The sequence below is a fragment of the Ranitomeya imitator genome, chromosome 5 (genome assembly GCF_032444005.1).
Source record: "Ranitomeya imitator isolate aRanImi1 chromosome 5, aRanImi1.pri, whole genome shotgun sequence".
NCBI lineage: Eukaryota > Metazoa > Chordata > Amphibia > Anura > Dendrobatidae > Ranitomeya > Ranitomeya imitator.
Genome location: NC_091286.1, coordinates 298,929,064 through 298,939,985, shown reverse-complemented (window position 1 = coordinate 298,939,985; position 10,922 = coordinate 298,929,064).

Here is a 10,922-nt window from a genome sequence, read left to right as displayed (position 1 = left end):
TGGAGAACAGTTCTGTGCAGACAAGTTGATATATACTATATAATGGACCATGATTCTGTTACCTATGTAGCTTTGCAGTATTGGAGTCTTGAGTTTAAAACTGGTTTAATGCCGATCTTTATAAAATTTCTTTTACTCTCTACACTGTAGGATTTACTATATATACTCCCTGAGAGTGCATTTTATTGGGACACTAGCTGGAACTTATGTGAGCAATTAAAGGGGTTATCCGGGACTATTTTATATTTTTCTCGTTGGGCTAAGAACTAACAGGCAGGTAGTTGCTAACTACCTGCTGGTTCAGCATGGAGCCAGTTCGGAGCAATCACAGACTGCTCCTGCTGGCCATTCTGCTGCTTCCCATCAACAGAACAGTTCTTTCTCTTCCGAGTTGCTCAATCGACAGTTCGTGAATGCAGACGTCATGCTGACTGACAGCCAGCTCGGGGCGATGGCTGTCAATCAGCATGACATCAGCAATATTGGCGCCAGGTCCAACAGGCAGGTAGTTAAGAATTGCCTGCCTGTAAGTTCTTAGTCCCATAGGAAAAAAATAAAATTGTCCTGGATAACCCCTTTAATAAGAATAGTACAGTGGGAATATATAAGCACTATCCAAAAAAAAACCACAACAAAACAAAATTATGCAGTAAAATTAAGAAAGAATATGGTCTCCTCATATATTATCAAGAATGAAGAGCTACTACAAAGAGACATCATAATTCAGAAGACAGTGTGTATTATTATAATTATTATTTATTTATATAGCACCATTGATCCCGTGATGCTGTACATGAGAAAGGGGTTACATACAAGGTTATAGATATTGTTATAGATATTGTTTACAGTAACCAAATTTACAATGGCAGACTGGTACAGATCGGAGAGGACCCTGTCCTTGCAGACTTACAATCTACGGGGTGTTTGGTTGGCGGCATCCGCAGATGGTGCGCCATGCGCCGATGATCAGATCCGGTGCCATTGCATATAAACCGCTGTTGGCACTTACCCTCTACACCCCCTGAGGAAGCAGCCATGTTGCGCTCCGAAATGCGCGTCGGGGTGGGCCCAGGATCCCCCACTGTTGGCGCAGATCAGGTATACATTGTGGGAACATATGTGTTAGCCGATATACGTGTTAGCCAATTTATGGCCGGTTATTGACAATGAGTGGGAACTTTTTTGCATTGGCAGTATACTCTCTGTAAAGTCCGTTGCTGACCCCTTTAAGTCGCTATTATATATAGACATTCAAGGCCCATATTCCCACTCACATTGTGTGCTATAGACTGCCATTCTTTTGGTTTGCTGATGCAGTGGGGGTACCTTGTAGCCCTATGTGTATTATGGTATTGTGATACAGTTGGTCTCACCAGCCCCATTTTTTCCTTATGTACCTGTTCCCCTGTTATGGTATTGTGTGTTTTATATTTATATATATTTAATAAAGGTTAATGTTTTATGGGACTTATTGACTGTGGTTTCTCTGTGGTGCATTACAATCTACGGGGTAATAGCCTGTATGTATGAATATATTGCAATACTACACTTTCATTGCAGTGACCATGGGACAGCTATTACAACTATTACAAGACTGGAATCAAAGATGAAGGCTTTGGTGCAGTTTTTGATGTGGTTTTTTGAACTAATGCCAGAAACTAAATCAAAAGAAATTAAAATAATTAAAAGGATATATATATAAAAAAGGACTAATACTTCACCTGTTGCATCTACTTGCATCAAAAAAATACTTGTAATAACAGACTAAAACTATTCCCCTGCCTCCCATGAATAATCACACTCAGTTCAGATAAGCATGCATGTGTTCTCAGTAGGGAAAGGGATAATAAGTTACTGCCACACATCATTGATGGTGGCTTATCTCTAAAGGATGAGGCATGCTGAACTTTAACATACCCTATCCTTTTCATATGACATCTGCTAATAAATACACACGCAATTAAATACTCATTAGTTGGTCATCTAGTTTCACATAAATCGACAGTTTCTGCCCAAGTTCATCTAATGAGTATGGCTAACTCAGGTAACAATTTAAGCACTGTTAGTTTATTGTGCACATACACCTCAATACGAATACAAATACAATAGTGGCATCCTCTGAACCACTGCTTATGGCAACAAAACATGAATACCTAAAATATATAGTCATGAAAAAGTACATGTGTATGGTTTTTCATAACAGGACATGATAAAAAAAATCTGGTCTTGAAAAATAAACAACGAATCATGACAAATCACACTGTGTAGGCCAAAATGCAGAAGTGTGAGAAAAATAAAGTACCGTATATACTCAAGTATAAGCCGAGAATTTCAGCCCATTCTTTTAGGCTGAAATTGCCCCTTTCGGCTTATACTCGAGTCATGCCCAGGGGTCGGCAGGGGAGGGGGAGCAGCAGCTGTCTAATAATACTCACCTGCTCCTGGCACGGTCCCTGCACGTCCCTGGTTCTCCGGGTGCCGGCAGCTTCTTCCTGTAGTGAGCGGTGACATGGTACCGCTCATTACAGTAATGAATATGGACCCGACTCCACTCCCATAGGGGTGGAGCCGCATATTCATTACTGTAATGAGCGCTACCATGTGACCGCTCACTACAGGAAGAAGCTGCCAGCACCCAGAGAACCAGGGACTGCACCGTACAAGGAGCAGGTGAGTATAACGCAGTGTGCAATATTCACCTGTTCCCCGTTCCACCGACGGCCGCAGCTGTGTCTTCTGCGTCCTCTGCAGTGATGCTCAGGTCAGAGGGCGCGATTACACGATTAGTGTGCGCGCCACCCTCTGCCTGAGCGTCAGTGCACAGAATGGGGAAGACACAGTGTCGGCCGTCGGTGGAATGCGGACCGGTGAATATAGCAAGTGCCGGGGGCCTGAGAGGTGAGTATGTGATTTTTTCTTTTTTTAATTGCAGCAACAACATATGGGGCAAATGTCTGCATGGAGCATCTTATGGGGCCATGAGCAGTATTATATGGGGCAAATATCTGTATGGGGCCATGTGCAGCATTATATGGGGCAAATATCTGTATGGGGCCATGTGCAGCATTATATGGGGTAAATATCTGTATGGGGCCATGTGCAGCATTATATGGGGTAAATATCTGTATGGGGCCATGTGCAGCATTATATGGGGCAAATATCTGTATGGGACCATGTGCAGCATTATATGGGGCAAATATCTGTATGGGGCCCTGTGCAGCATTATATGGGGCACATATCTGTATGGAGCCAAATGCAGCATTATATGGGGCAAATATCTGTATGGAGCATCTTATGGGGCCATTTGCCGCATTATATGGGGCAAATATATGTATGGGGCCATGTGCAGCATTATATGGGGCAAATATCTGTATGGCGCCATGTGCAGCATTATATGGGGCAAATATCTGTATGGACCATCTTATGGGGCCATGTGTAGCATTATATGGGGCAAATATCTCTATGGGGCCATGTGCAGCATTATATGGGGCAAATATCTCTATGGAGCATCTTATGGGACCATATTCAGCATTTATGCAGCATTATATGGGGCGGCAAATGTGTCTATGAAGCATCTTATGGGGCCATAATCAGCATTTGTGGAGCATTATATGGGGCAAATGTCTTTATGGAGCATCTTATGGGGCCATAATCAGCATTTCTGCAGCATTGTATGGGGCAAATGTCTGTATGGAGCATCTTATGGGGTCATAATCAACATTTGTGCAGCATTATATGGGGCATATTTTAATATGGATCATCTTATGGGGCCCATCATGAACTGTATGGAGCATTATATGGGGCTCCTGATTCAATATGGACATTCAAAAACACTTAAACTGCTGATGTCTCAATTAATTTTACTTTTATTGGTATCTATTTTTATTTTTGAAATTTACCAGTAGCTGCTGCATTTTCCACCCTAGGTTTATACTCGAGTCATTAAGTTTTCCCATTTTTTTGTGCCAAAATTAGGGGTCTCGGCTTATACTCGAGTTGGCTTATACTCGAGGATATACGGTATACCCTGTGGAAGGTCAGCTTACTTAACTGCTCCTCGAGGTAGACACAGGCACACATGTGGTTAAGTCTCTGGTTGGTTTATTGCATCATAAACCAAAAACCGAAACTGGTAATAGAAAAACAGCCTGTCCTGCCCAGTTCCACTGGGACAACACATATTTCATCTCTCTCTGGAGCTAGCAGTCAGGAGGCTTCCTTTCCTCCACACACACAGAGAAAAAAAACTAGGTGGACATTTAACTCCCTCCATCCACACCCTGGAGGTGGAGATATGGTGGGTAGGCATCCCGCCCATCTGTGACCTACCCACCATAAAAGCCAGGCCCATGTAGCGACTGAATTGCTCTCAGCACATATCATGCTGGAGGAAAAACTTATGGCTTTCACATATCCCCCCTCATGTACGGCACCAGTGACCATGTCACAACCATTACAGCTTCCATAGTAATTAAGAGGGTAAGTAGATGGTACTGCTAATCAAATGCCCTTTAACAGTAGCGTAGCTAATGGGGGGCAGAGCAGGTGACTGTCAACCTTAATTTTATTGGCATACTGTGTATACAGTTAAACTCTATAGTAGAGCAGGAAGAAATGGTCTCCCTGGTCTAGCGTACTCTGTTCTGTAGGCCGGAAATAGCTTTAGGCTTGCGGTCTGCAGAACGGCAGGTCCCGGGCAGAGAGATGTGATGTTGTCATTGTGCAGGGACATGAACAGGACATCAGAATCCTGGCGCAATGATGTCACTGCTTCTATCTTCATAGAATCTGCTGATGTCTGCCACTGGATTCGCTGGAGTTAGGTGAGTATATGATGTTTATTTTTTTATTTTAATATTTTGTGAGTGCCATTTTGTGTGGGGGCTACTAAGGGGGTCCTGATACATAGTGGGGGCTACTTAGGGGGCCAAAATCCAGACTGGGGGCTACTAAGGGGGCCTTAATACAGATTGGGGGCCTTGAAACTGCATGGAGGCTACTAAGGGGGCTTTCATACAGAGGGAAGGCTAATAAGGGGCCCTCACACAGAGTGGGGGGTACAAAGGGGTCATAAAACAGCATGGGTGATACTAGGGGGCCATGATACAGCATGAGGGCTACTAACGGGTTACCACATGCAGAGTGAGGGCTACTAAGGGGGCCTTCATACATAGTGAGGGCTAGTACAGGGGACATGATACAGTGTGGGGTATACTAAGGAGGCCATGATAAAGCATGGGGGCTACTAAGTGGGCCCTCATACAGTGTGGGGCTATTAAAGGGGCCATGATGCCAAGTGGGGGCTACTAAGGGGGATATCTTACAGCATGGTGGTAAGTAAAGGTGCCATAATACAGAGTGAGGGCTACTAAAGGGCCATCTTACAGAATGGGGGCTACTAAGGGGGTCATCAAACAAAGTGGGGACTACTGTGGGGACCATACAGTAAGGGTGCCATCGGTTTAGGGGTGAATGTGGAGCTATCGCACAGCATGGTGGCAAGATACAGTGTGGGAGGGTACTGTGGGGCCAACATACAGTGTAGTGGCTACTGTGGGGACATCATACAGTGTAGAGGCAATCAAACAGTGTGGGAATCATCAAACAGGGTGGGACTACTAAGAGTCCACTATACACTGTGGGGGCTACTGTGGGACCATCATACCATGTGGGAGCTACTTTAGGTCCCATCATACAGTGTTGATCTTTGTATAATGATTCATTTTAAGTAACAACATGGTCATCTGCTGAGGTTCCCCTGTATCCACTATTAGGGTGCGCCACCGTAGTTATAAACTTGGTCACCAGGTTAAAAGTCCACAAAGACATTTCATTCCGCCTGAGCTGAACCCTTAACTACGCCTCTGCCCTTGATTAACTGTTCATCAGAAAGTAGAGGCAGAGGCTTTAAAAGTTTGCTGGTCTAGAGCATCCTGGCGTGTATTAACAAAATGACAGAAAGAGATCAGCAATGAACTTGAAGAAGCAATTGTTGCTACACATCAATGTAGGAATGCCATTTTCAAACAATTTGAAGTCCATAATTCTACAGTGAGAAAGATTATTTATAAGTAGAAAGCATTCAAGACTGTTGACAATCTTCACAGGGGTGGGTGTCCCAGTAAATTCACTCCATGGTCAACCTCTGTGATACTTGGAGAAACTGCAAAAATTCAACATCTAGAGGTCCGATTCTAAAGGCATCAGCATGTTAGCAGTTTAGATTCATGAGAGCACAATTAGATAAAGATAGAAAGAGTGTGGTTTGTTTGGAAAGGTTTCCAGGAAAAAGTCTCCTGTTTATAAAAAAAGACTATGGTAGTACGGCTAAAGTTTGCAAAGCTGCATCTGAACAAACTACAAGACTTCTTTGGACAGAAGAAACTAAAGTGGAGATGTTTGGCCATAATGTCCTGCACCAAGTTTGGTGAAAACCAAACACCGCATCACAAACACTTCATACCAACTGTCAAGTATAGAGGTAGAGGAATGATGATTAAGTTTTGTTTTGCTGTCACAGGACCTGGCCACCTTGCAGTCATTAAGTCGACCATGAAGTCCTCTGTATACCAAGGCATTCTAAAGTCAAATTTAAGTCTATCTATCCAAAAGCTAAAGCTTGGCCAAAACTGGGCAGAAACTGGGTCACGCACACCAGCAAATCTTCATCAGAATGGCTGAAAAATCAAAGGATAACAGTGTGGCAATGACCCAGAACAAAGTTCAGATCTCAGCCCAATTGAAATGCTGTGGGGAACCTTAAGAGAGCTGTATATAGATAAATGCCCCTATACCTCAATGTAGTTAAGTAACGCTGTAATAAAAACATGGGCCAAAATCTTTTCAGAGCACTGTTAGGAGATTGTTTTAAATTCAAAGAGAAAATGATTACTTCAATTTATTGCTACTGAAGGTAGAAATAAAGATATTAGTAGCTATTGATTCATAGAGTGTACTACATTTTTGACACAATAAGTTTTGCATTTTGGCCTAGTATTTGTTAAAAGTAATCTGTCAGCAGGTTTTTGCTTTGGAATCTAAGGACAGCATGATCTATGAGTTAAAACAATTAATTCAGCAATGTGTTACTTATCAGGATGTGTGCTATTGTTTACTTTCAATGAAGGTTTTCTCACTTGGACATTATCGCTGCTGTGACTAGCTGGCTTCAGAGCAGGTTTTGAACCACGACCCCTTCTTTGATAAGCAGCTCAATGTCAATAGACTATAAACATAGAGAACCTTTCTAAGCTCTCCTACATGCTGCATCTAAGAACTCTGATTGTGTCACAACTGCTGAACCCAGTGAACTAAGTGGTACATCATCGAATTCAAGGTCTCTTTTGCTTCATCATACTGCTCTCAGATGAAGTAGCAAAACCCTGCTGAAACATTCCCTTTAAATACTCACGTGATGTAATTTGTCATGTGTATTTATCCAAGACCATGTGTATTTAGCTTTTAAGACCTTTTAAGGACCACATGTTTTTATATTATGTCCTGATGCATAAAACCGCAGTCTCATGATTGCATATAACGATGCATTTTCTGGATATGGAAGTCAGGGGTAGAAAGCAGCTATATTACAACAAATTAGTGTGCATGTAACGGTTATTGTTAAATAGCTGCTTGCATAACTGTGGGGAGGAATACTACGATTACAATGTAATTCTAGTGGAATACTGATCCAGTTTAATACAACACATCCACTCTTAATAAAGCTGAGGGAGTAAAAGAGTGGAGAGAGTTGCTAAGAGTCGCTAACGACGCGTGCCAAACACGTGGAAGGTAAATCCCCTAATTCAGTCTATTCTTCCAGCATTCTCTGGCTGGCAGCCAAGCTAAATATTTCTGCTGGGAAAAAAATGCACTCTTGTGAACTGAGCTATTCGCAACTGCAGCTGAGACTAAGGGGGCTTTCCTAGCAAGCAGAGCCCTTCTGTGTCATCTTGTGTGTTCTGGGCATATTCAATCTGTGCCTGAATACACAGGAGACAACTTCAAGTAGATGCACTTTCTCTAGATATAAAAATGTTTTAACAGCGGGCTCTAAACTTTAAGTACTTGTTTTATTAAACTTCAGACACTGAGGTTTGCCATGTTATTTTGCCTTTGCTGGCTATCACGCTGTTAATATAAACCAAATATATTAGCTGTTTAAGACAAGAAGCAAAATGTGTATTAATTATAAAACTTGTAGCTATCCTTAGTGAAAAGCCTTTGCCAAATCTACTTAGCATGTTCCAATTGAAAGACTGGTTGTGTTTTAGAAACAGATAAATACTTGTGTGAGCCTTAATTGGATTAATATAATGAATCTAGAATAATAAAAAAAGAAAATCAAATTGGCAAAATGGTTTGGCCCTCCACCTCAATGTCACTTCTGCTGGGATTTCGTGGCTAGCTGCACCTTGAATTCGCCAAATATTCTTTAGATAAATTAATTAGAGGCACTTTAATATTTGGGTAACAGCATATGGACTGCCTTGATCAGTAACATGTGTTGCATTCACTTAATTAAAACAATTCATTATTATTATTATTTATATAGAATTTATCCCATGGTGCTGTACATGAGAAGGGGTTACATACCAATTACAGATATCACTTACAGTAAGCAAACTAACAATGACGGACTGATGCAGAGGGGCGAGGACCCTGCCCTTGTGGGCTTACATTCTAATAGAGGGGTATTTTTAACAGGGACCTCTGTTACGGCCGCATGTTGGAGTGTATGTTACTTTACATGCTGTTGTTTAGAATATATTAATTTCTTCTATAAGCAGTTACAAGTATTTAAATCGTAGGAGTCAATGACGTCAATAGTGCAGCTGAACTGTCAATAGATTCATCATTTAATCAATAGCTATCCTTTCAGATGTCCCCTCCAACATATATGTTTATCTTGTCCAAATGTGCACATCATTTTAATAAATGAATAATCAGCTGCCAGACACATCAATTGCCACTTACCTCTCATGAGACCTAAAAGACATTGGTGGGATTGAATAATATTTTGTGTGGCAAGCTTTACTTACCTTGCAAGCTTCCTTTTGGTGTCTCCCGTTTACGCTTACAATCTGTATTGGGACAAAAACATTGATTATTAATTGTTCTAGCAAATGTGAACATTAACAAACATTACCAGTTAGGTTGGTAAATTTCCCCTAATATGGGTATATGATTTGATATCTTCAGTAAAAAAAAAAAATAGCCTCACATCCCCTTTAACGCATTATAGTTCAGCTATTTTTTCACCAATGTTCCCCAAAAGGAAGTATGAATCAGAAAGGGTTTTTTTCAATGCAAGTTATTTCTGTTCCATTTAATAGTTAAATGGAAAATTCTATATATAGTCTATACCTCAATAAAATATGTACCATTCTACAACATATATTAAGCCAGATATCTATTCGGTATGCGGATTACTGAAATGGTTGGTCAGCAAATGTCCAATGGTATATAAAAAATTTCAATCTGGTAGTTTCATCAAACTAGCCCCCCCCAAAAAGGCACAAACATCCCACACTTCTCTGTACAACTAGATGTGGTTTTATTTGTTAAGTAAAACATTTAAGCAGCAAGCTATTGCTGGAATGCCAACAGGTGGCACACCAAAGTGTCAGGTTGTCAGTCATTTGGTATACAAGAGAACAGGAGGGGTAACTTGTGGTATATTGAGAGTCATAAATAAAGGAAGTTGTTAGTACAAAGTAAATACATACAAATATATGTATGTTATAAAGTTATACATGTAATGAGATTAATATGTTTCAAGATGAATACATCCGCAGAGGAAATTACACATCACATGTGGGAAATCAGTGCAAGTCCAGACAAAGTTACACCACTGTCAAGTTTCTCAGTATTGCAAGTCATATTTTCTGAATATATAACATACTAAAAGCTAAGCTAAATACAAGAATCAATCAATTGTGTTTAAGCAGTTCATTCTGACATGTTATGTGCATCTTTTGCTTAAACTGAAAGAGCTGGGGTGCATCCCATAGATGTTATTTCTATATGACAAATTGTTTTAGTTTGCATTTGATCATTCAAATTGGATTGTTTTATTAATTATACTTTATTTCATTATAATAACCAAATGTAAACACACTATATAGTTTCCATTGCAGTTGTGTACCGTATATCTAAGGGGGAATATTAACATTCTTTTATTCTAGCAGTATTGGGACATATATTTTCATCTATTCTGGCTCAGTAGACAGTGATTTAGAACTATAAACATTTAAAATGATGTTTACATGTATTATTCAATGTTATGATGATAATTTCACAATGATTAAAACACTCTTGTATTGACTTATTTAAAAAAAATAGGAAAGATGGATAAGTGATCACTCTTTAGTAGGAGACTGGAGAAACAATAACTGTGGAGGGAGAAGAGCACATTAGGGTAAAACCTTAATATAGATGGTTTGGCTCACCTGCGGTGATTGTGTACAGACAGGAGATTGTATCCCACCCTATTGCTCCTGTCTATGTGATTTGGTACATGCACCTTTATATATTTTTTTTCATCTTCTCTCTAGTGTGCATTTTTTCATTCCTTTTATTCTTTATTAGAACTGTGCAGGATATTGTTTTGCTATCTTTTATACTTACTAACTTTGTCTCTTTATACTACATTAAAACTGCCAATTATTTGGACAGTATACAATACTGAAATAGCGGACTGTGTGCTGTATAATGAAAAAAAGTAATACAATCTTTAAAAAATATATTGTAATTATTGCTGGCCAGACTAAATATAGAGAAAGATCAGCAATAAATAATAAAAGTATTGTCCATAATGATTGGTCACTGCATACCTAAAATCATTAGATTAGCATCTATGTAAGGTGACTTAAATTTATTATAACCAAAATTACGGTGCTGGCTTTTCTTCCTTGGATTTGCAC